The following is a 27,111-nucleotide window of genomic DNA, read 5'->3' as shown; positions in this document are numbered from 1 at the left end:
TATATCATACATAGGCGCAGATATATTTGAAGCTCGCTATGTTCGTTATTTCCCTAACCAAGGAACCCGTGTGACCTGACACAAAAACGTCTGAATTGTTACTCTTTCCTTCAAATGAAGACTTAATGTTACCAATGAATCGTGAGTGTTTAAATATTATTAATAATAATCCGGATCGTCGATCGAAGTCAGTGACGTAATGATAAGAGCCGAGTAATTCCGAAACATATCGAGCATTCCTCGATAAACAAACGAATTAGTTAGAGCTATTGTTAATAAGTCGATAAATATTTAAAATTTCCTTACTTCGTAAATAAATATTTTATTTAAATATTTAGACAAATATACTATTAAATATCTATATAAAGTATACTTAAATGGAAATAGGAATAAAGATAAACAAACCATACAATTAAATGTTTCATGTGATTCTCTAATAACTAAGCTATACCGTGAACTACTAAGTAAGAATTAAGATTAGTTAATACTATTAAATGTAACTGCTTATATCCACACTAATTAAACTTCGTTAAAAACGCCATTTTCGAATATCACAGATTTATCTAGCTCTCGATCAATGATGTAAATTTGCCTTCAAATATTGTTTATTGAGCGTTTCTCCTCTTTTTGTTGGAATAGAGTGTATATCCGAATGGCATAACAACACTATCTATCAGTCCGGTAAGAACCATCAAGTTACTTCTTGTTAGTAAAGCTTTGTATATTATGTTGGTCTGTATAAATACAACCAACTTATCATATATTCTTATATTATCAGTTGTTCTATTTACCATCTACCAATTTGAAAAGTAAAAGTAAGTAAATAGCCACAAAAATATATTCAGCACAAACTCTAAAACCCTTTTACAAGATTTGCGAACACACTTACAATATAATTTTATATGTAAACATAGTGATGCATCTGTATAATTAAATTGCAATTAGAAAATAAAGTTTCGAAGTGAAGTTACGTATACAATATAATATGTCGTAATTCGGTTGCTACATGTTTGAAAAATATAAGACATCACGATCTTGTAAAGTTTGCGAAAAGTCACGAATCGTGAATTAAAAAAAAAAATGTCACCAAAATTATTGCGACCTTCGTAGATTACTTCGTATTGTTCATTTAAATGTTTTTTGAATAAAATTTGAAAAACGAATGTCATGGAAATAGACAACTCTTTTTTTTAAGTCGGTTACATTTTTAGCCCCCAGTTCAATCAATGATGTAAACATATTCAGCCGTAATAACATTTAAACACTTCAATAATACTTTCTTATACGGTAAAGACAACTATGTTTAAAAAAAATATTTTATATATTAATAGAGTATGGCGATTTACGGTTCCGTGATTTTGGGACGATAGCACATTAAAGATTGTTTGTGGACTTATTTTGGAGATCTCCTGCCGTAGATGTACAGGAGGAGATTCTTGATAGCAATTTATTAATTGTTACGCTTTATCTAACAATTAATTTTGGAGAGCGGTAAAAAACATCCAGAGGGGTAGATACTTAATATTATATTATAATTTATAATTGAAACGAACGTATTCATTGTTATAAATTAATCCGATCGATGAATGATGAGTACATTGATTAGATAATAATAATTACAGTTTTAATTTATGACATGGGACCTTGTTTATTATGTCTAAATACATTTTTAATTTTCTTATCACGAATGATAAAGAAAACAAATGAAATCTGAAACGTTTTGATAAGACACTATTGAAAAAATATACATATTTACACAAATTGTACAATCGTTTTATTTAACATTATCTATTATTAATTCATTTTTTTTTTACCAATACTAAACCTGTCAAATGTATAAAATGGATGTCGGCTTATCTGTTTTTTTATACCATATTTATTTTATTTTTAATAGGACAAGCAACAGTAAATACAATATCACATGAAAAATTAATTACATTTCAAAATTATCAAACTAAAAATTCTAATATTTACAGGTAGTCCCAACGTGCATATTATTGAAAATATAAATTAAACATTATTTAAACAAAAAATATATAATAGAAAATAAAAACTTACGATTAAAATGGAGCACAAATAAAATTATTTACTTTTTGATTGAATAGAGGGCGACTATTATTTATAATATAGATAGGTGGTCTAACAAATTACCACTAGAAACGACACTAGACATCGACACTAAGAAATAATAATAAGACCTTACACCAACCTTGGTAACAAAAATTGTATATCTCTTGAGCCTGTATTTACACTGGCTTACTTCAAACCGGAACACAAAAACACTAAATATTGCTGTTTGATAGAATATATAGTGAGTATATATCATATCACCATGTAATATATATACTACATATGTTATTAATAATCTTTGACACATTCGACAGATCACTATGGAAGTTGCCACAAATGTATATGTAGGGGGTTTTTATCATTTCCACTTTTTTGTATTTCGCCGATAGATGGTGCTGCCAAACAATAACCTCTTTATCTATACCGTACAGCCGATTGTTATTATTATTATTATAGTTATGCCAGTTAGTACATATAGATAGACGAGACGTTTGCAAAGTTTGACTTTAGCATAAAAGCCAACTGTATAAACATATTATACAAAGTTTATGCATCGTAATTTAAAAACGAAATAGTCAACTGTTTATTATATTTAAATATTCTAATAGCAAAGGTCAATGAACTTGATTATACGAAAACAAAACGTGTTCAATAAAACAATTCGCACAACACAAATATTATAAACCAATAATGAAATTAAAACAATACCTAAAGAGTCGTGAGTATATCACTTCAAATACAGTCCACACAAGATCACGGCACAAGTTTATCTGAACTCATATGAAGTTGTATATGTTATCAGCTTTATAATTAACCTAGGAAATTCGATGTACCCATTTGTAACGTGATTACGAAATTAATTCGTTTGCAATGTCGCGTTCACGACACTTCCGCGCGTACTGGGATGTATACATAAAGATCATTATATAACTGATAAGGTATAGCAGAGCGTGAAATTAAATTAAATCTATTGGTTCCGTAGATATACATAAAATAACGACCTCCGTGGTCGAGTAGTGTGTACATCGGTTTCATGTACTATAATAAACGCTTAAATCTTTAAAACTACGTAACGCATTTTGATGCGTTTTTTTTAATGAATAGTGATTCGAGAGGAACGTTTTTGTATATAAAACATGGACAATATAGTAGAGAAACACTGATCATTTTAAAAGATTGTAATGTGATGTCGTAAATAACCAAATTCTGTAGTATTTTTATTAGTATCAGTATTGCACCCGTGCGAAACCGGGGCGGGTCGCTAGTACTAAAGATATTAATGATGTCGAAAGAAATAAATTTATATATTAATAAAACAGGCAGAAAGAAATCTCTGTTGAATCAAGAGGAGCGCCCTTAGGGGGTTACCCAATTTTAGGGGTTTTTTGTCGGAAATCCTTCATCAAACCTTTGTCCACATTATACAGTATTAACCCATGCTTGTGTAGTTATTAAATTTGATATATTGTTAGGTTGGAATTACAATTTGTAATACAAAATAATATTTTTTTTATAGTATAGGTTGGCGGACGAGCATATGGGCCACCTGATGGTAAGTGGTCACCATTACCCATAGACAATGACGCTGTAAGAAATATTAACTATTCGTTACATCGTCAATGTGCCACCAACCTTGGGAACTAAGGCGTTATGTCCCTTGTGCCTATAGTTACTGGCTCACTCACCCTTTCAAACCGGAACATACCCGTACTGAGTACTGTTGTTTGGCGGTAGAATAACTTATGAGTGGGTGGTACCTACCCAGACGGGCTTGCTCAAAGTCCTACCATCAAGCAAAAAAAAATCTGACAGAAGTAGCATCAATATAAAATATTGTTACGATTATGAAACTTATTATTTTTTAATTCCTCTGATATATTATAATACTAAGGCTGAATAACAAATAATATAAATGGAAGTGTCCCGAGTGTTATACTCATGAAAACCGCAAATTCATTTCTGTAAAACTAATAGCTTGTGTAATTAATACCCATTGCTACAGTGATACATGCATGCACTAATTGTTCTAGATAGCATTGATTTTAATTGTAAGGAAATAAACTTCCTAGAACTGGTATGCTTTTAATATAATAACTTATTTATCTATATACATATATATAATAAAATTGAAGTGTCTGTTTGTAATATTAAAACAACCACAACCACAACAAAACTGTACATATACCAAAATAATATATTTTACAATTTTTGTTTGTCTCCCAGCTTGTTCTGCCTAATCTCTTGAACGGCAGCACCAATTTTGACGAGACTTTCACAGGCAGATAGCTGATCTAATAAGGAATAACTTGGGCTACAATAATTACTTTTGTTATGTTGAACGCAAGAAGCGGCTAAATAAATGCGAAAGCAACTCTCTGCCTGTTACCCTTTCACAGTCAAAACGCTAAACGAATCTGATTAAAAAAAATGAATCTGATTTCACATGAAGCAAGCAAGGAACGCAAAAGAACATAGAATTTTAATATCGAACCTGACGCCCAATCCCTAAATAGCAAACGAAGCCGCGCGTGATAACGTGACGGTGTTTATATGAAGAAATGTTTCGATATTTTCTGAAGGCTCAATCTATTCAATTCAAGAATATATATATATTCTTGAATATATATATTGTACATGATTTTTGGTGATCTATTTTCTAAAGTACTCATACATCGATGTAACAAAAACTGTACCCACTGTATAAATTTGTTTACTATAAAAGTTACAGCTTCAACTTATCACTAAACACTTAAAATTAATATTTGATGTAACCAAGTTATACATTTTTATATGTGGAAAAATCAACACCAGCATAAGGGTACATATATATTTAAATTAACCCGGCATTACTTACGTTATACAAACGTATTCGCTTTCCTTCCTTCCTGTTATATAGAAATTCATAAAAAAGGAATAGCAAATGAGCAACCTTATGAATAAATATACAACCCGATTATTTTATTATTCTAAAAATAATACTGCCTCTTTGGTTTAACGGTAAGCTAACACAGCTGAAAATTATAAAGTATTCAGTTCTGTGTTTGTGTCTGTGTGTATGTCTGAGGAATAAAAGTTATTACGTTACGAATTATATGCCTCGAAACAGCCCTTAGAAGTCTGATCTGATTTCGGAAATAATGAGATATTGGAAAATGAATCAGTGCGTACAATTACCCGTTGACTTAAAAGCAGGATATATTAATTTAAATAATTGTATTTAACTAACATGACTTTGTATTTTTTAAATGTTAAAAAAAAATAACTACTTAGTTTCTTGCCGGTTCTTCTCGGTGGAATCTACTTTCCGAACCGGTGGTAGCTTCACTTAATTTAAAAAAAATACAAATACATATGCATTTCCATAGACTATAGATTAAAAATAAAACGCAGTTGGAGCGATCAGAATCACCTATAAGGGAAGCAAGAAAAACGAACACAAAAATAATGATAAAATCACAGACAAATGTAAATTTCCGGTAGTGCACCACGCGTGCTTTTGATAATACGTACTAATTAAGTTATTAACGAATTGTTAATTACTACAATTACGTCATGTTGGGAATTGCCACCTAGTCTAAAACTGATATTAAGGATGGTCTTAGATGTTACATCTGTTGTGCCTTTAGTTATACCAAATATTCACACTTTAAATTAAAACACAGCAATTTATATTAATATTAGAAATGTGTAAGTAACACTTGTCTGTCTGTCGGTCTTTCACTACCAAACCATGTAAATGAACCAAATTCAAATTAATTTATTATGAAGCAATCTTGACCTCGAAGGAAGGACATAGGCTACTCTTTTGCCTAACACGTGACAACCCCTAAAACTAGTATGACAATATTAGGCTTCGCGTTGAAATAACTGATAGGTTTGTGATTAACACAAATTAATATGATTGGTCACTACACAGTATAAAACAAAGTCACTTTCTCTGTCCCTACATCCCCATGTATGTTTAAATCTCTAAAACTACGCAACTGATTTTGATGCGGTATTTTTAATAGATAGAGTGATTCGAGAGGAAGGTTATTGTATATAATACATGGACAATATAGTAAAGGAACACTGATAATTTTATAAGTTTGTAATGTGATGTCGTAAATAAACAATTTCTGTAGGATATTTAGAATCAGTATTATATGCGTGCGAAGTCGGGACGGGTCGCTAGTATTTCGATAATTTACAATATGGAGTGTCTTTGAATAATGGTTTTCTAGTAGAATATGCGGAATTCCAAGAAATGATATATTTCTTTATCTGCATTCCTTATTTGTGAGGCAAACTCGAGATAATATGGCTTAGTTGCCCTCGTAACATGGTTTATATTATCATTTATATGTGATAATATATATATTTTTTTTAATTTCTTGATCAAATACTTACATAACTTTGCGTTTCTAATATGATTAAATATTTAAGTTATTTCTATTGTCCTACTTTTTAGAATTTTTATATGTTGATTTGTTTTCAAATACCATTCATAAAGATGATATTATATGCGCGAGTTTTGATGTTTATTTTTTATTTTTTATATTCATGGAATATAAAGTATATTTAATTAAAGCAGAATTTTATAAACCCTTTTGAATTGGCATTTTACAACTACATAAATTATGTACTACACGTTAGAATCCTTACATGCCTTCTATAGAAATACTAGGAAAAATATAAAAAAGTAATATAAAATAATAAGTTACAGCAAAGTCTATGTATTTTCAACCAACTTAAAAAAGGAGGAGGTTATCAATTCGTCTGTATTTTTTTTAGGTGTCAGGTGTCAGCCAAGAAAACCGTACAGTATATCTATCAAAAAACAAAACGAGAATACTTTAACAAATATGCTTTTTAACAAATTACCTTTTATTCAATAATATATTGGATCAATCAAGGGGTCGTATCGCTTCTTTCTTTTGATTGTTGGGGTCAGGGCACCGTGGCTGACACCGGCTCCAAATATAGCAATAATTTTAACTTTATTATATAATCGTAAATCGACTTTTAAGTAGTCTAATATTTTTAATTTCATTTTACTTAGGAGGACTTTAAAAAATATGTTGAATACGCAATTATTTTTATTACTTTTTAGTGCATATTCATTTGTTTTAAAATAGTGTTTAGTTTGAAGTCGGTTTTTCTTTTTGTTAAAATTTTATTTATATTGAACTAAACTTTATAATAAAAGATTTTTGAATCGTCAATATTTCAACTCTTCCTCAGCTTTAACAAACGCCAATAAATGGTTATAGTTGCCCTTTTATTCCTATATAGGTATATCAGTGATGGTATTCTGTGAGACATCAATCCTAATTATAAAATAGTGTAAGCCGAATTATGGTGATACACAATTTTGATTCGTATGTCCTTGCTATTGTTAAGGTCGAATGTCGTATATCACGATCCATTTTTCGCGTTCGTATTTTGCTGTTCACTAGTTTTTACTTTCATATCTCTTCTGGTTAAATATTTACATGAAAATAATTATGTCATAAAGTATGTTATGGTGTTTTTAATCTATTGTGAGAGTTATCTATTTGATAAATATGATCAAAGAACCGCTAGAATATAAGAATATAAGATTGTGTATTTTGCATCAAAACAGCATACCTACCGCGTCGATTTTTAAAACGTAACGAATGAAATAGGAAGTATTTCCTTACAGAAGAATACTTGAAGTGTTCTTTTAATCTTACTATCACTCAATATAAAGGATAATGTTTTCATTTCTGATAAATAGTTATAATTAAATTGTCAATATTTTTTTATATTATTGTATTGTATAGAAGTTGTATTGTGACAATACTATTGACACAGCTGGGATTCCCCTTCTTATAAATTTAAAGTTGTTTATTGAAGTCGCTTTGGCGCCTTCGCTTAAATTGGCTATGATCCTTGGGAGAAATTAATATGTTAAGAGTATAACATTAAAAATCGAAATAGCTTTTGTTTATATACCCCGACTAAATCATTAGAAATGGGATGAATATATCACAAATTAAATGATAACACATTAACAATTACATTGACGAAAATTCTTGCTCAATTCAATATAAAAAAAAAATTATTACTTTTTTCATTATAATGCCGATACGCTAGAAAGTAGTACAAGTAAACTAAGATAACGATAGTATTAAAATAAATTTAAGCAATAAGTAAATTACATACTTAGTTGCGTGACTCAGTACGTATTAAACGTTAAAATTGAACTTTCACTTAAAATGAGTTTGTGGGAATAGGAAATAATTTATATTTGTTTTGTTCCGTCGAAGGTTACTCCACGACCATGACTGAGCGAGGCCTGTCCTTCGCGGGCTTTAATGGTCTTTCGTTGCTCTAGTGATGTGACATGCACGTTATCGACATTGGACTTCGACTCTTTGTTACATTTTTGTTACTTGCAATTTGCCATGACCTTCAAATGTAACCTTTACTGGTAAGATTTGTAATTAATACTTTTGATTTGCAGTTTAATACTCAAATATCATATTATACTAAATTTATTTAACTGTTATACATTTGACATGTTCTACCCAACGGTTATTAATGTAAAACAGTAAATTCAATCATAATCCTTTGATTTACTGATACCATAGGTCTTTCATTGAATTAATAACAGGTGTAACATCATGTGTTACTTAAAATCAGAATACGTGCAGATGTTGTACACGCAAGAGATAAATGGACTGTATTTAGTTGAGTGAATTAGGGTAGTTGTTACCTCGAAATCTATCAAACAATAAGAACGGCCAGGGAATGTGTTATGTTATGGGAGAAGGATAATAGTCCGTTACACTAGCTAATTTCTAAGCGCGGCGCACTCACAATGCCCACGTTACATCGGCCCACACGAAAAGGGAAGTACGTCATACATCAAAATCCTACCATCGACAAAATTATTGACGTTTCAATTTATTCATAAAACCTCAATACGCTACAGGTGTATATAAATAATCAAAAAAAAAAGAAAAAACATCGATAGTTCGAATGCTCATCCTTAGGTCAAAAAGAGTCCGTTCTTTGGGCGTTTCCCTCGCGTGACTGGATCGTGAACTTCAGGCTGAAGGCAACGCTATAAGCTGAAGGCTACGAACTTGGAACGTTTTGGAATGTCATTGACAATGAATCGACATATCTTCAAACCTTAAATAACAAAGGAAATGACCGTGAAAATAGATTACGTTTTATGATAATAGAAGTCTTTTAACGACTATTATTGATCAAGATACAATAGTTTTCATTATAGATAAAGGTTTAAAATTACAATCATTGTCGTTAATTCAGAAATAAACCATATCTATATATATAATATGTTAACTTAGTTATAGTAACAATATAATAAGTCTTTAAGAATTCAATAAAAAATAAAGTCAATTAATTTTCCAAATTTGGGCCAAGTTCATGTCCTGTATTACTTGAAGGTTACACATGTGGTAGATTTCCATCCGATGAAAACTCAATAGTTCACCTCCGGATTTGAACGCGAGATTTTCTTTCAACTTTGCCATATCAGCTCATTTCAAAAGGTTGTTTTAATAGGCATGGTAAACCGGCGGCTAAACTCGCGCGAAATTTATAAGACACAAACTACTAGCCTACGTCGTACTCGTTAGGGGTGAAGTTTTGTAGATTCGTAGCGGATGTCTACACCCTATAAGGCAGGTAGCTTACCTGGCAAATTTTATCATATGTATAAAATATAGATTTTAAATAAAACTAGTTATAACGGATTTTAATCGCGTATATTAATTATTTTGGACATCCCGACGTTTCGAGCACTTTACAGCGTTCGTGGTCACGGGTAGACTAAGGTATAGATTTTGCTTTATATAAGAAATCCTGAATATGTGAGTTGCTAGTATGATCGAATTAGTAATGTTGTTACTAGTTTTAGCATAAGTTTTAGTTTAGTGGAAAATAGGCCTTACCATTGTACTCTTATAACTTGAATAAATTAATTTACTAAATTGAGAATACCTTGGGAACTTCAAGGTATTTTATACAACTCAGCGTTATTTAATAGTCATGGCGCACGATTTTCGCTTTCCTGATTGGTCAATTGATATTAAATTATGTTTGTAACTAATGAAATAGAAAACATAGTGGAAAACAATGTTTTAGTAAACAGATATGTTATTAAAGCGCAAAAAGTGAAGACTACAAAACGTCCTAATTGGGACGTTTGCCTTTAGGTCGTTTTAATAGTAGTAACACGTTTTGCGTAATTAAAACATCTAGTTATCCCTTTTACTTATTGTTTTTATCAAGCTATCCTTTTTACTTTTAACGAAATGTAAAAATAAACTAAAATAAACGTTCCACGCGCGGCACACTTTATTCTGTTGTTTAGTATGGATATAACATATCTGTTTATTAGAATATCATTGGTGGAAAAGTAGTAAGTATAGTTAATAACATTAATAAACGACATGTGTGTAAATATACTCGGATAATTGAATTGATTATGCTTGGAATTTTGATACAAAGTACAATAAAATAGATGTATTTGTCGTGATTTAAAACCCATCTTGTTCACTAGTTGTCAACCGCAGTTTCGTTCACGTTTTAGGGGTTGATCCTTTCTTAGACTTCAAGCTTACTTTATACTTAATATCATCAAATTCGGTTTAATGCTTTGCTAGTAAAAGAGCAACAGACTAATAGACAGAAAAAATTACTTTCGCATTTATAGTATTAGTATTATAGATTAGAGTCAAGCGAAGCTCAGTTACACAAGACCGTCCAAATACCTAAATTATAACAGTCCTATGACGGCAGAACCCAAAAAGGATAAGCAACCTAAATAATATTTTGATTATATTTAAAAATATAGGTTTTTTTTGTTATATTTTGCTACTGTCAAAATAATAATTAGATCGCTGGAAGAAATATTTTCGAGAAAATTAGTAACCTCAATTTTCCTTTCTACTGGATACATATACATTCTTTGTATTATTAAAAATATTAAGTAAATAAATCTTTTACCAAAAACCATTACGACAGTTGAACTGATTTTTTCTCATAATTTCCACCATCACTCAGACAGAACGAAGATACTTCCTGGCCTATTTTTTGTAGCCGTCAATCAACTCGCTAAATGGAGCGCGGCACTTTTAATTGATCAGTTTTTGTCCTATGCAATCATAAGACCACTTCCGATGTTAAAAAATGTCATAAAAAAATATTTATGCAATGTCGGTGTTTCCATTGATACATATTTTCATTAGTCAAGGTTCTTATTTAGTTATTCTAATATCAAACGTCAATACTTTGTGTTACTGATTCATGGTCAGCGTAATTGCATATACCCTTACTCCGTTATTAGCGACGAGGTGACGGTGTAAGGAGTTTGCACTTCAACCTTTAAGCGAAGGTTTCATTGCTTTAATAATTAAAAAAAAAAACACATTTATATTTTTTTCTGTCTGTACGATTACGAATTCAAATATTCAATACTAACAAGTTGTGGTTCCTTTTTAATTACTGTTGAATTTAAAACTCGAACGATGGATAAAAGAGTTCTAGGCTTGTTTGAAATAAAATTGAATACGAATGACATGTGATCTCCAATGGGAATTTAAACGGATATGGTACGACCTTCATCGAAAAACATCCAGAATCGAAAGTGATATACCGGTGGCACTCTTGTTCACAATTTGATGATAAATGAATTCAATTATAATATAAATAGATCACGTTTCGCAGAAGCTTATTTATTTAATAAAGACTTTTTTAACTGGATTATTGAAAAAAGTATGATATTATTAATAGATTTTAAAATTGCCGACTGTTGTGCAGCGAATGATTTTTAGTTTTAGTTACACATTACGCTTGGAAACTATGGTATCATACAGAATTATTCTGTTTGAAGAGATATTTATTTCCGATTTTTTAGACAAAAATTATGATAGACCGTTAAATAGGCATAATATTATACATAATATACTTATCTAAAAGTGTTTCTTTTAGAATTTATTCATTACTTCCCCAAAGCATCTACATACAAAAAGAGGTAACTCTGTATCTTTTTTTACTGGGTATCGTGAAGATCGTTGAAACATGGAACAGAAAACCCGTTTAACTATTTTCCTATTCAAGTAACACATCGATGTAGTTGTGTACGATCGAAATATGATCGAGAAAGTAACATAATGATCATATATTAGTCGATCTAGCAACTCTCTGCAGTGTTAACATTAACAAACCTCAAACTCAGCTGTTTGCTAAAAATTTGACATATCTAACTGGACTTCGGAATAATATACCAGTTACAATATTTTTTAACTTTGTAGTACAAGAAGAAGAAGCTTAGTTGGTTAAATTTCAATATAGCTGAAAAATTACAAGGCATTTAGTTTAAAAATGTACACGTATTATAAGTTTATATTAAAGAATAGTTGTCGCTCGCGGTTTAACGCGTTTTAGGGGTTGTCGTGTGTTAGGCAAAAAAAGTAGCCTGAAAAGTATGGCCTTCCTTGGACTTCAAGTTTGCTTCACATCAAATTTTATCAAATTCTCTCTCTCTCTCTCTCTTTCTCTTCAGCGGTTTGGACTTGAAAGAGCGACAGACATACATAGTTACTTTCTCATTTATAATATAAATATAGATATAGAGCGATACGTGCAAAAGATTAAAATTTAGTGACGTCATTTTGTCGAGTTGTGGGCAATATCGGTTAGTCTTATCGATACTAAGGAAGTCGTAAGTTTTATAGTTACTTTATTATTACTGTTTCACGGTGACTCTAATTGTATATTATGATACTAGTATGTTACAAGATAACAATACTGTAATAATTCCTCAACACTTTTTTTTTTAATTTTATCTGAATTACTTGCAGGATTTTATGCTATATGCTCACATTGACCTTATATGTTTTACTATAAGTCTCCGAAAGTCTATATCGCTGTGCTCCAGTGTATAGGGTTAGTGAGCCAGTGTAATTACAGACATAAGGAATCATACAGCGTCATAGACCTAATGGTAGTATGGATTGGTTACACAACTCAAGCAATCACTTGGCTTTAATTTACTAATTATTCAAACAAAACTTAATACTTTTTCCGTCAGTATTATATAATCTTGTATATATAAATATATCTAGTATATTAACGATTTTTAAAATTAGGTAAGCCTCGATTAACATCCGGAAAGAAGTATATGATAATTCGTCTATCGTAATCTTTCGATATGTAACCGACTTTCGCCTGATATTAGCAAGTTTGTATCTTAAACACCGATATAACAATTATTACAACTACATTGTTACCTAAACATATATAAAGCAGGTTTTTATACTGTTCACGATTTAACATGCGAATTTTCACACGTAATAAAATGTGGAGCACATTGGTGATTTTTAGTCCACTCAACGTTTAGTCGCAATCCATGTTGACTTTTGGTCATTTAATAATGGTATGGTATCAATGGTTGCATAATTTTAAAGAACCAGTACCGATATATATGTAAAACTACGAATTACAAACTCGTTTTGATGCGATTAGAGTATATATAATATTCAGATTGACAGATGTCAGATTTGAGATCTGTCAAATCTGACAACTGTGCTTACAGTTACGGTGTTGCGCAATTTAAAAATTGCACCCGCTTTTTTAAAGGAACTATGCACTTAAAAAAACTCATACAAGAAAAAAAAGGAAAATGGAACGCGCTTAGTATAATAGTGAAGCAACAAAAGCGAATGCAAATCCCCGGTAGTGCGAAACGAATCATCTTTTTGCTATACGTAAAAACTGTCGCTTTAATTAAGATTTAACAAAAAGAAACTTTATCTGCTTTTTGTTTTGTAATCTTATGTATTAATAGCGTAAGCAGATTTTTATTCCAGTGATTATGACGACAGCTGCTCATAAAAGTTTGGTTACGGTCTCATTTTGAATAATTTCGGATATAGATGTGCAGAGAATTGAAGAGGACTCTTAATTGCAATTTACAAATTGTTGCAATTTAACAAATAATTAATTTCAGAGAGCAGAAAATGTTACTGGACGGGTAGAGGGCGGTGCTATGGTTGTATAAAAAATATAAACGAAAAAAAGAAAACATAAAAGATGCGAACAGACGTGGTCAATATAAAATTAAATCAAAACAAAACCTGACATACATTTCTACATTTGTAAAAATCTATTGAATAAACGCGAAGTCGGGTGGGTCTAGTCTTAGTTTATAACTACGTCCGAAATGAACATGTTTTGGTAATGCACCGTCGGCCTTCCGATCTTGAACGCAAGTTGATTGCACTGGCACACTAACCTTTCACTAATATCTACAATATGAAAGTCAGTGCTAAAACAAAGAATCTCTTGAGAGTAAGGTTGACTGATCACTAAACTTCTAGCTCCAAGGAGATTTGTTAAGCACTTGAAAACCAGGGTATCATAATTATTGTGTAAATAATTGAGTAAACTAAACAAAATTCCTTTTTTAAAATGCAATAATAGTTAAAGAACGAAGTTATGCAATCCCCACACTGTATAGTTAATTGCTCACAATAGGTACGACGCCAGTGAAATCATTCACATTTTTCATACCGATAAGTGTAAATAATTTATTGGTTTATTTGTCTACATTGTGCGTTCAGGTTATGAGGTCTTACGTACCTAACACGATAACGGCTCTTTCTAGATCTTCACTCATCTGGTCAAGTAACGGATTTCTCAGATGAAATATTTAATAATACCATTAAAAATATTTTTAACTTATTTACTTAAGATAAAGTAAACATTCTATCTATAACAGTATATATTAAAAGCTTTTTAATAATATTCATTTATTTATATAAGAATTATAAACAATTTGAATGAAATTAAAAATAGTTACTGTAAAAATTGTGACCGCATGGAATGTTGGAAGGATTGCTTGCAGCATTTTTCTATTGAATCGCAATTCCGAAACTCGGGACAAAAACCAGACCTCCTATTCACCAGTGACGGCAATGAGGTGTTATACTTATGTATAATAAAAGTTTAAATACAGATAATACGTCGACTTGAGATGACATGATTAGCTTGACTTTTTTAGGACGAAACAAACATTGCTACTACAATTAACTGACAAACGTAAACACAGACCATAATCGTCCGAAGTAGGTATAATTCATTCTCTATTATGTAAAAACAAGGTCACTATCGAGAGTGTGTGAAGTATTATCTCAATTAACTTGCGAGACGAATGCGGTTTGCTACGTTACTGACGACTTTTAAATGTCATTATCAAGACCAATGACAATGGAAATATAATTTCACACGTACATCGTCCTCTAGCCCATGTCCTATTTATACTTGGTGTCCGCGAAGCCTATTTTCTTCCATACTTCTCTGTCTGCCACTCTTTGCATCCACTTTTCACACAATCCATCCACCTTTTCTTTGGTCGCCCCCTTCCTGTATATCCATCCATGTTCATGCTTCCTCACAACATGGTCCACATTCCTCCAATTTTACTCGTAACCTTATAAGTCTCTATTTCGTTTGCTCGCAGGTAAAAATAACATCAGTTTTAAAGCAAAGCGCATTAGTCTCATCCAAACATAAAATACTGTATTATCTATATTTGGAGACTGAGGATTGATCTTTAAAATCGGACTTTGAGATTTCCTCTTTTTGTAACCCTTTTTTAATAACAAAACAAAATAGTTTCTGTCTCTGTATAAGAAGTTTATGACCATTAATGTCATGTCTTATATAGATGGCCAATAGCCTTCGACTTCCCTCTCGTTTTACAGGGTTGATTATTAGTCATACAAATAATATATATCTTTCATTAGAGTTCAAGCTATTTGCATTCCAAAATCCATCAAATTCGGTGCAGTAATTTGGTCGTGAAATAGACATACAGACATTCAGTCCATTCCTTTCCTTCGATAATATTGGTAATATATGTAATAGTTTGGAATTTGTATTCGCTGATTTATATACAGATCGTATTAACATACTATAATTGTGTATAGACTATGTATTTCATTGAAGGTAACATTCATTTCGAATCTGTAACGTGATGATTGATATGTTCTTATGAGAGCCTACTTGAATTACGATTATTTTGCTTGCCTTATAATCTTTATATGAGTGTACCAGTTTTGTGAATGTATAAAGTAAGAATGAGTAACAGGGCTTTATAAGTGTGATTTCTTTTTTATGTAAGTATGAAATGAGGACAGTTCAGCGATAAAGGAATGGCAATGAACATGTACCCCTAAATGTTACATAAATTGAATTCTGCCACCTGTGTATCTACCCAGTTACAGCAGAGCCCAACAAGCAGGAGGCTATCCTCGTGGAAATTGACGACTAGCGCCCATGGACCACTGCAAACCTTGTAGATGCGTTTCTGGAATTCGAGGAATACGTAAGCTCTTTTATTGAAGGTTTGGTAAGAGCGCCGTTAAAACTTGGTTTCTATTTTGGTTGTACGAAAGAAACAAATTTTAGTCGGTCAGTTCGGTCAGGATTAATCCTAACAATTTATTGTTACTTTATATTAAATATATGTCACACTATCTAGGATTTGTTCCAAGTTTGGAATGTGGATTCTAAGAATAAGTACAGTGCATCTCAGCAATTATTCATTCATAAACATGTCCACGTATGGTATGACTGGGCTTGAATAACGACGTCAATTATAATAATATTAAAATCTATTACGCAGTGTTTGAGCAAGCCCTTCTGGGTTCACCCACTCATTATATCATCCGCCAACAGAAATACTTAGTATAATTAGAAAGAAGTAACAACAAAGGATATAACTTTATCGTACCCAAAACTGTTTGCGCATTGACGACGTAAGGAATGGTTAGTACGTCTTACACTGACAATGCATATGGTTGTTGATGACCAATTATTAGCGAATTTGCCAGCCACGCATTGTCTGTTATTTAAAAAAATAATAGAATTAAAAAGAACATGCAGCCTCATATATAACCTTTTTGTGAAAAAATAATTTCTTGCAATCGTTTTTTTTTTTATAATTATAGCATAACAATCGTTTTTATTCCGTATCGAGAACAGCCTATAACATAATGGTGGTGATGTAATACTAGCAATCATATACAAGAAGTGTTATTACCTAGTTTCTCAACTCAGGAAATATGATTTTCAAGGATAATTTCGAAACAATCTTCGATACAATGAACTGACGACTGCATTACATAATTTATTTATTATCATTGTTCCATACAATGCAAATACATAGTTTATTGGCTTCCTTTATAGTATCGACATTGGCGTATAATGTTTTACAATAGGAAACTTTTTGAACGCTTGGGAGTGTTTTAGTTTTGTCGTAATTAGTTTTAGGAGGGTAACCCTGAATGAATAATTATTTTTGGGAAATTGTGCGAACCAAATTTTCTTTCAGCGGGTTCTAACTCAAATTTTAACAGACACAGATTAATTGACCCTTAAATACCTCTTTGATTGAGTGAGTTGAGTTAAGTCAGACAATTCCTAGACAAGCTGCTCAGATAAACAAAATTGGCTAAGTAACATTTCTGTGCCTCTTAAAACACTAAGACTCATTGGTCTTGCGTCTTATTCCTCTTAAATCGTGTCGTATATACATCTCTTGAGACTACTAGATAAAGGTAATGGAAAGTGCACCTATGGACTGTATTATAAACACACACTAAAACATCTCTTATTAAGAGATGAGATGAGAGAGAATATTACATTTATTGTTGAAGTTCACAGTTCACACTATTATATCTCTTATTCTACTCACACTAGTGTTGAAATTTGCCCGTCATGGAATGACACTTGGCAAATCGATTATTGCTTTATTCCAAGCTAACTTTATTAAAAATCTCTTGGTTAATAAAGGACAGTTAGTTACCATTATCAGTCGTATTTAGTTACCAGAACAATGCTTTGCAAAGAAAGCGTGTTAGCGAGAAAGCTGAGTATAAAGTTTCAACAATACAATAGAAATGGGCCAAGTCACTCCCTTTGTCGTTTGTACTCTTATTCATATTATATTCCGTTATATTAACGAATACAGAAGAAAACTTTATCTCTATACGATTTGGAGGAAAATATTAAATCAGTATAGAGGTTAGTGTAAGCAACAGACTGTAGGTTACCGAGGAAACGACAGCTTATTACACAATGCTGTTCTAATGAGGGTTGGTGATGACATGTAATATATTTTCTTCCAAAACACCGAGGTTATCCTTAGTGATGGAAGAAAACCCATCCATCGCTGAGTGGATGAATTATGAAAACAGATTAAACACATTAATATTCTGTCATACTTGCTTGTCCGTATTTGACTCATATTCTTAAAATCTTCAGTTAAGATTCAACTGTTCTAAACACAAGTAATCAACACAATATTACCTCTTTAAAAGTGGCATTATTAAAACGAATTTCTACAACACATTTATTGTTGTAGAAAAAAATAACTAATTATAGTTAACGACACTGTTTTGTTGTATATTTTACGTCAATTTATTTTCGAAATACATATTTCGATATTTTTCGGAATGTATTAGTATGTGTGAGGCTAATGTTTTCGAGATATCTTAGTGTGTGTAAATCGACTAAGAGCAAAGGCAACAAAAAGAAATGTTATTTATTTTAATAAAAAATAATTAGTCTACAAATTTTGAGTTCATTGCAACCTGGAAATATACATATTATATAAAATAAACTCAATCAAAACTATTTAAAGACAAAAGCTATTAAGCTTTTAATTAAAAGAAAATAAATGCATAACATTATTTATTATTCGATTCACGATTCATTACGATTTGAAAACATCTGTGATTGCAAATTGCAGGCAATTTGGTATCTCGAGATACCATAAGATTCGCAGAATTAAACAATATATTTTGGTGAAAACATACATTCTTTATTACATGACTTTGATAAGTCCTATAATTTGTCACTGTTTTGTATAATTGAGTTGCATACAGATTTATAACGATCTAACAATACGAGGAAACAATCTATAAGTATATTTATAAAGGATTTCCGGACAAACCTGGACAGCTTATTTATGTTTAAATTATAAACCATTTTTGTATACGATTTTTTTTAGAGAATGGTTTGTTGGATGTTGTCTTAGTAGTGCAAGCAGAAGACGCAAATTCAAATACAATACAGACAATTCAGATACCATATAAGTACAGTGCTTAAATGTGCTTCTATGGATTCTACCCCACTTACTGTAAGGGGTATTAGGTACATACATTTTGCAACACAATGCGCTGCCAGACTGTCAGTTATATAACTCTGGCAAAAGTATTTTAAAAAATCTGTTGTATAGATTTGTACTTCTTTATCCCTAGTGATAAGACCTTTAATAGACCAAGAAATCAAGACAAAACCTACAATTTACACATGACTACAGGCGGTCCATAAAGAGTTCAGACAAAATACACGCTTTATAAATTCAGATTTTTTGCATCTATTAGTTGCTTAAAGTTTGCAAACCATACTATAATTACAAATGGGAAAGTAACTCTGTCTGTCTATTTCACGCCTAAATTACTGGCCCTATTTAAATGAAATTTGGTAAACAAATTGTCTAGAGCCTGATAAAGGACAAAGGCTACTTTTTAATTGGAAAAAAGTATTGTAAACAAAGAGGTCTTACATTAATGTAATTTTTTAAGTTAATTTGTAATATGTTTTCTAGCAAAACCGAGGGTGACAGCATCAACGTGGATTGTAGCAACACTAGTTATTTGGTAAATGAATGTTAATTGAAATCCTGGATCCTGAATCCTGGGGTAACACCCCAGCCAAAGTTTTGTTTTAAACTTTTGTTTTGCTCAGGTTTTTGTAATCAGGTAAATTGAAAATAGCCTATACTTTGCGTTATTTATTTCAATTGGATATATTCTAATGAAGTTATTGTAATCGATTGACAAGATATTAGCATAAGTTAAGATTCGTTGAACAAAACACGGTGAGTCATAATTTTGACCTTACATTGTATGTATATTATTAAATTTTTATTTAACCACAAATGTATTCGCCGGAAAATTTCTTTCGACATGGATTTTAGCTTGCTTTTCTGCAACGGCTTTTGTTTATGTGTTGACCAAGGATAAAATCAAAATAAACCTTAACATATTTCGTCCCGGCATTCGTCTTAGGCCACACGCTTGTATTTTTTTTGAACGTAAACAATAAATGGATTTAATTAAAGCCCTCAGTGCCTGATGCTTGCTAGATCTGAGAAATTTACTTTCACATATGGCCTGTTCGAATCGAAGAGGGAATGAATATAAATAAATCTTAGAAACCTATGTATAACTTATAAGTAATACGTATTCAATGCGGTTTGCTAATAGCACAGGTCCTGATGAATTTATTTAAAATACAATACTATTCTATTTAACTACTTATGTGCCTTTAATTCTGCATCCAAAGTTTTGACAACAGTTTCGTCCAAGTACAAAACGCCATTGTTCGAAAATCTATAATGAATATCACAAATTATTCATATTTTCGAAAAATATATTGAATATAGAAAATATTTAAAGAAATTAAGAAGATATTGGTTATAAATAAAACCCTAACCAAATAGGTTTCATAATAACAGACTACATACTTTTTAGTGTATTTAAGATTAGTAAGAACTTTATTTAATACACTTAATTAAATGATTAAAGTTTGTTGCTGGTTTCCCCGCATCGTTACAGTAGGTATAAATGAGCCATTGATTTATTAGTGTATACGATGAAAATAATCTTCTTGGCAGAATATCAAAAATAATTAGCTGTCAAATTTGATGAAAAAAAATTATATTTGGCGCCATTTATAAATAATGCTGGCGTTCGATTACATTGTTTAGAATTCTAATTCAATTTTAAGTACAAACTTTTTACTAATTAATTTTAATTATATTTGACATAATTAATGACTGGATTGTGGTATGAAAAATAAAGCATTAAATTAAAAATTAATTACTACATAATATCACGGCCGCGTGAAACGGCAACAAGAATGCTAGCAGCATTTTCCCGTTGATTCGCAATTCCAATTCTCTACGTCAAAATCAACGCGTAAAGCCTCCGATGATCTCAGAACTGAGATCTTATTTCTTTAGATACAAAAGGCGTGATGGCCCAGTAGTTAGAACGCGTGCATCTTAACCGATGATTGCAGGTTCAAACCCAGGCAAGCACCACTGAATATTCATGTGCTCAATTTATGTTGATAAATCGTCTCGTGCTCGGCGGTGAAGGAAAACATCGTGAAGAAACCTGCTGTGTCTTATTTTATAGAAATTCTCCATCCATCCATCAGCTCATTTCCGTCCACTGCTGGACATAGGCCTCTCCAATTGCACGCCACTGAGATCGTTCTTGGGCTACTCGCATCCAGCTCCTGCCAGCCGTCTTGCGTAAGTCGTCACTCCACCGTGCCCGAGGACGTCCTACACTACGTTTGCCGAGACGCGGTCTCCACTCTAGAACACGTTTCCCCCAACGGTTATCGGTTCTGCGGCAAATATGGCCAGCCCACTGCCACTTCAGCTTACTAATCCGGTGGGCTATGTCGATGACTTTGGTTCTCTGGCGGATCGCCTCATTTCTGATGCGATCCCGCAGAGAAACGCCGAGCATAGCCCTTGCCATAGCACGCTGAGCGACTTTAAACTGGTGGACCAGCCTTGCCGTTAGTGTCCACGTTTCGGCTCCGTATGTCATGACGGGTAGGACGCACTGGTTGAAGACTTTCGTCTTAAGGCACTGTGGGATCGACGATGTAAAGATTCGACGTAATTTTCCAAACGCTGCCCAACCTAGCTGAATTCTTCTATTCACCTCGTCCTCAAGGTTGTTTCTACCAAATCGCAAAGTCTGCCCAAGGTAGACATATTTTTGAACAACTTCGAGGACGATACCGTGTATCGCAATCGGTTTCGGTAGAACATGTTCATTGAACATGACCTTGGTTTTATCCAAGTTCATCCGTAGGCCGATACGCATAGAAGAATCAGCCAGATCGTAGAAATTCTGCCACATTTATATTCCACCAACATTGTGGTGGAATATGTCCTAAACCTTCTCCTTAAAGGGAGAGGATACCTTAACCCACCAGTGGGAAATTTACAGGCTGTTGTTGTTGTCTTTAGATTTGAGGAGCACTATTATTAACCATTAAATATTACAAACAATATACGTGCAAACTTTCATGGTTTATGTTCAAGCGGTGTCGATGTACATATATATGTATATTATAATAATGTAATATATTGCTACACGATAAATAAACAAATAGATTAGCTAATTATGACATTGAGTTCAAGCCGTTCATTATATTGCGGCAGGTAATAAGTTCCTGCTCTGTACAATTGATAAATTATATGTGACACGCACGTCGGCTAAAGGAATATTACTAGCTGTGCCCGCGACTTTGTGCGCGTTTGATTTAACAAAAGAGTTATTTTTGTAGCTTAAGTTACTCCTTATGATAGGCAGAGAAAGTCCCATCAAAATCGGTTCAGCCTTTCCAGAGATTAGCCGGAACACATAGACAGATAAAAATTGTAGAAAATGTTATTTTGGTATATGTACCATGTATACATATGCATTGAGTAAAAAAGGGCTATTTTATTACAAACAGACAGTCCAATTTCATTAAGTGTATAGATTAAATAATAACATTTTACAAAGTTTCGAACTAATATCGGAAGTCACGAGAGGTTTATCTTAACACACGTCAATGTATTGCAAATATATAAACGACGCAATTGTCACATATTAAATCTCTTGTCCAAAGTTGGTCGACCAATACATGTATGTTCTGTTAGACTTGGCCAATAAACCAGCCAATAGCAGGCATATTCGTCAGTAGAATCAATTTGCACCAATTTTCACAAATATCGGAACAGTTTACTGAATTAATATATAATCTAATAGCGTAGCAGTTGTCCGTTAATATCTATAATACACCCAGTGTTATAGATATTTACAAGCTTTTAAATTAAGTGCATGATGATAACACACTAATCATTGCTAAAAATCAATCGCAATTACCGTGACGTATAAATATGTATAGATCTTCTTAGCCAATAGTAAGTAAGATAGTAAGTAAGTAAGTAACAGCCTGGTAAATTTCCCACTGCTGGGCTAACGCCTCCTCTCCCATTTAGGAGAGGGTTTGGAACATATTCCACCACACTTCCAATGCGAGCTGGTGGAATGCACATGAGGCTGAATTTCGATGAAATTAAACACATGCAGGTTTATTCGCGATGTTTTCCTTCACCACCGAGCACGAGATTAATTATAAACACAAATTAAGCACATATATATAGTGGTGCTTGCCTGTGTTTGAATCCGAAATCATCGGTTAACATGCACGCGTTCTAACCACTGGGCCATTTTATTCAAATTAAGAAAAAAGCTGATTCAAGTTTCAATACTAAAAATATAATATAATAATCATTTGGAATTTTAAATAGAAATACACTGTACGATTCCTGAAATTTCGCGTATGACACGGCAATATCGCACAATTTCCGGCCACATAGTGAATATACACTATTTACTATTCATTTCATTTATTAAAGACTATATGAATTAATTTACATCATATTCTTCAATTGATAAAAAAACGGCTAATAATATTCTCAATGCAAAAATACAAGTCGAATCCAAAAACGTTTCCTATCAACTGGGAAGTAAACAGGATATTAAACTCATCGATTCTGACACGTCACGTCCTTGTGCAGGCTATTTCCATAAATTCACAAGCAAGAGGTTCAACGTACATCGTATGACATGATAACTTCCTCGTAAGCAAGGATCTTCCTGGATAAATATTTGCATCGTAAAGATCGGTTGTTATTTCGCAAACAAAGGGTTAAAAGAGGATAAATTTATTTTAAACCCATGAATATAATGAAACAGCTGCAACGTGGCGCAATATTTTGTTTGAAGTAAGATTTGTGGGACATTATCCTGCAGACCGTACTATCAGTACGGACAGCAAAACATTTGAGTTTGACTATCTTTCTAATTTTAAAAATAAATCTGCGTCGAATTACTCGTTTAATGATACACGCTTTAATTCACGGGTTGGTAAAGTACGAACCCGCTATATATATCGCGATTTAAAATTCACATCAGTAATATTAAAAAGGAAGCTGTAGGTAGCATTATCAAGATATATGGTTGTTGTGTTGACACTAAACCATGTTGTGCATCTCGATGGTAACTAGACCTACGAAATTGTAACGTAAGCGTTTTTTGTGAAAGTTTACACTACATTTTATAGAGCTGGCAATATTATTGTCACATCGCACTTCTATCTACGAGATTGTGTTACAGTGGTCATAGGTCAGGCAAATACAATGATACGGACGTGAGACTATGTCACTACGCCGGTCTGGAGCAACGCAGGGTTTATATATTCATCATTACGCTTTCTTTGTTTTATATCTTCATTAAGTATAGTATGACGCAACTTAGATGTAGCATCGGAAAATTCAATAACACCAATTACTACCGATTAAAACGACCAATAGAAATAGCTCCTTTTAGCGCCATTCGACGCTATTCGTCGCTATAGTTTCTCTCGTCAGTCAAATTGACGAATATATTAGATCATATTATATTACAAGTTATTACGTGTGTGTAAAGATCATATTCACAAAATAAATAAGTATTGATAATTTGGGATAGCGTACTTAATTCGGATCTGATCGGTTTCACGAATTTTGCCAATGCTACATCTAAGTTGTGTCGTACTATACTTTGGTACAGAAGCGGAAAAACTGCGAAAGTACTGCAGTACGACAATGTTAATCGTCAAGTGACATAAAACCTTAAGTTACCTTGGGAAATTCATGCGAAAAGAAAACGTAATACCTACATAATTAAGATTATAATTACTCGAAATCATCCACCTTGACCGAATTTCACGACTGTTTCACATTGCCTTTAATTAAAATATTATGCTATGTTAGGACAACACTATAACTACGGCTGCATCATTTTAATTGATATTTTAAATTGAGGTCACAGATCGAAAAAAATACATCGAGTCACATCGACAGCTGTAGCACTATTCTGTAAGAACGTATATCAGTTGTAAATGGTGATAACGAACTTACGATCATATTCTATTTTAAACCGTAAATCCTTTAAATTTTATAATTATTGAAGTCAATTTTGCGTATCAATTTCTGTATCATATATCATGTCACAGTTCGTGATCTTTTGAATTTCGACTTTTTTCTTACTTAAAATCCATATTGGTAAAGAAATAATTTAAAAACATCCACTGGTTCAGCTCCAATTTTGCCCAGCAGTGGAACATTTACAGGCTATTACGTTTTACTTTTAAGAAACTTTAAGAAAATAGAAAAAAGTTTTTTTATTAATAAAAACGCAAGAAAAGGCTTTCACAAAGTAGTTGTTATTGATTGAATGACGATTGATGAAGACGATTAATTAAAAAAAAAACTTGTTGTTCGTGACATTATAAGATTGTGAAAGACTGTAATTATATAATTAATTATAATTAAACAATGGAAAGTAGCATAGATAGATAAGGCATTTGCATCTAATATGTCACCAGACATACTTAGTAAAAAGGTTCATTTTACACTTTGGGAACGGAACCCTAAAAAATGACCTTTTTGAGATACCACAGACAAAAGAAACATTCTCGCTTGCAATTGGCCTTAATTATTTGTAATGAATAACATCAACTTGCAACCCTCGGCAAGTTCAAACACGAGGTCAGGGAAGGTCGTAAGCACAATATCGTAGCCTACTATTACATAATGCGCCGAGCAAATTGCTATGTCACGCTAAACGTAAATAATATCACGTATTTTCTTTTGAATGCAATGTCACGGAGTCTGCGAATTCTGAGCGTAAATATCGGGGTTTCTTTCAAGATCAACAAAACACAGATGACAACATTAAAACATATTATTGGCAACAAAAAAAGCTATTTCTTAGTAAATACTTTTTCGTATTCACATTAATAACTTTTTACTATTCAATTATTGTAATTGTGAGTAAGTTTGTTAAGCAGTATTACAGATTTTTTTTAACATAAGAACCGATATCTAAAATTTTTAATTTTAACATGTTTTTATCATTTTTATTACTTAATATATTCGTCAATTTGACACGTCGATTTACATGCACTTGCTTTCTCTGACGCGAGAATCTATAGCGACGAATAGCGTCGAAGGGCGCGATAGGTAGCTATTTCTATTGGTTGTGTAAATCGGCAGTAATCGGTTTTATTTTCATTCCATTGCATTTTCCGATGCTACATCTAATTTGTGTCGTACTATAGGTATCTTATAAATGATCAGAGTTAGATGTTTGCCAAGTCTACCGATTCCCAAACGTCAGTCAGTGACGTCATCAGTGACGTCTTGCACGTCACCAATAATGTATTGTCAACTTACGAGGTAGGGTTGAGGTCAAGTTACTTATAGTAAAATCGTAGTTAAAGTTTATACTTGGAAGTTAATAACTTACGTAGTTACAGTTAACCTTGCATGTCAAAAACTAACATAACAAATATTGATAACAAAACCATTAAGGACCTGTAACCTTCGTATCATTCGTGCACGGAAAAAGGTTGTAACGTCATAAAAGTAAGAAATAAAAATACCTACGGTTAGCAAAAAATAATTAAAAAAAAAACACAAATCATTTATATCTATATTTAATCTGTATATTTAAAAATGATAAAGTAGTGACAAAATAAAAATACCTAGAATCATTATTGAATCACCGTCCGGGTACTATCAAGATCAACCGACCAAACGATTAGTAGTATATCTTTAAATATATACGAATTAATCAATTAATGATTATTTACAAAAAATGTACCAAGTATAACCTTCACAAATGATATTTTTAATTACCAATATTTCAAGTTTCGAACTTACTTAGTTGAAAACATATAATCAAATCAATTTTATTCAAGTAAAATTCACAATGAAGCGTTTTTGTATCGTCAATAATTAAATACTACCACAGTTTCGGAAAGCAGCTTCTAACGAGAAGAAGCGGCAAGATTTACAATGCTGTT

The 27,111-nt window shown here is 32.1% G+C and overlaps 1 protein-coding gene across 4 annotated transcripts in view; it reads right to left on the bottom strand.

The window, feature by feature from the left end:
* LOC124538044 (protein goliath) overlaps window positions 1-27,111 on the bottom strand; it is a 93,183-nt gene that overhangs the window by 51,157 nt on the left and 14,915 nt on the right. Inside the window, exon 1 of one of the 4 annotated variants that reach the window (XM_047115055.1) lies at window positions 2,779-2,931. The exons of the other annotated variants lie outside the window; for them this stretch is intronic. The gene's annotated coding sequence lies outside the window, so the exon portion shown is untranslated. Of the gene's footprint in view, window positions 1-2,778; window positions 2,932-27,111 lie in introns of those variants that run through there. 4 annotated transcript variants of the gene reach the window in all.

Source organism: Vanessa cardui, chromosome 19, assembly GCF_905220365.1.
Source record: "Vanessa cardui chromosome 19, ilVanCard2.1, whole genome shotgun sequence".
NCBI lineage: Eukaryota > Metazoa > Arthropoda > Insecta > Lepidoptera > Nymphalidae > Vanessa > Vanessa cardui.
Note: the sequence above shows the minus strand (reverse complement) of the source record. Positions and strands in the feature narration are given on the sequence as shown.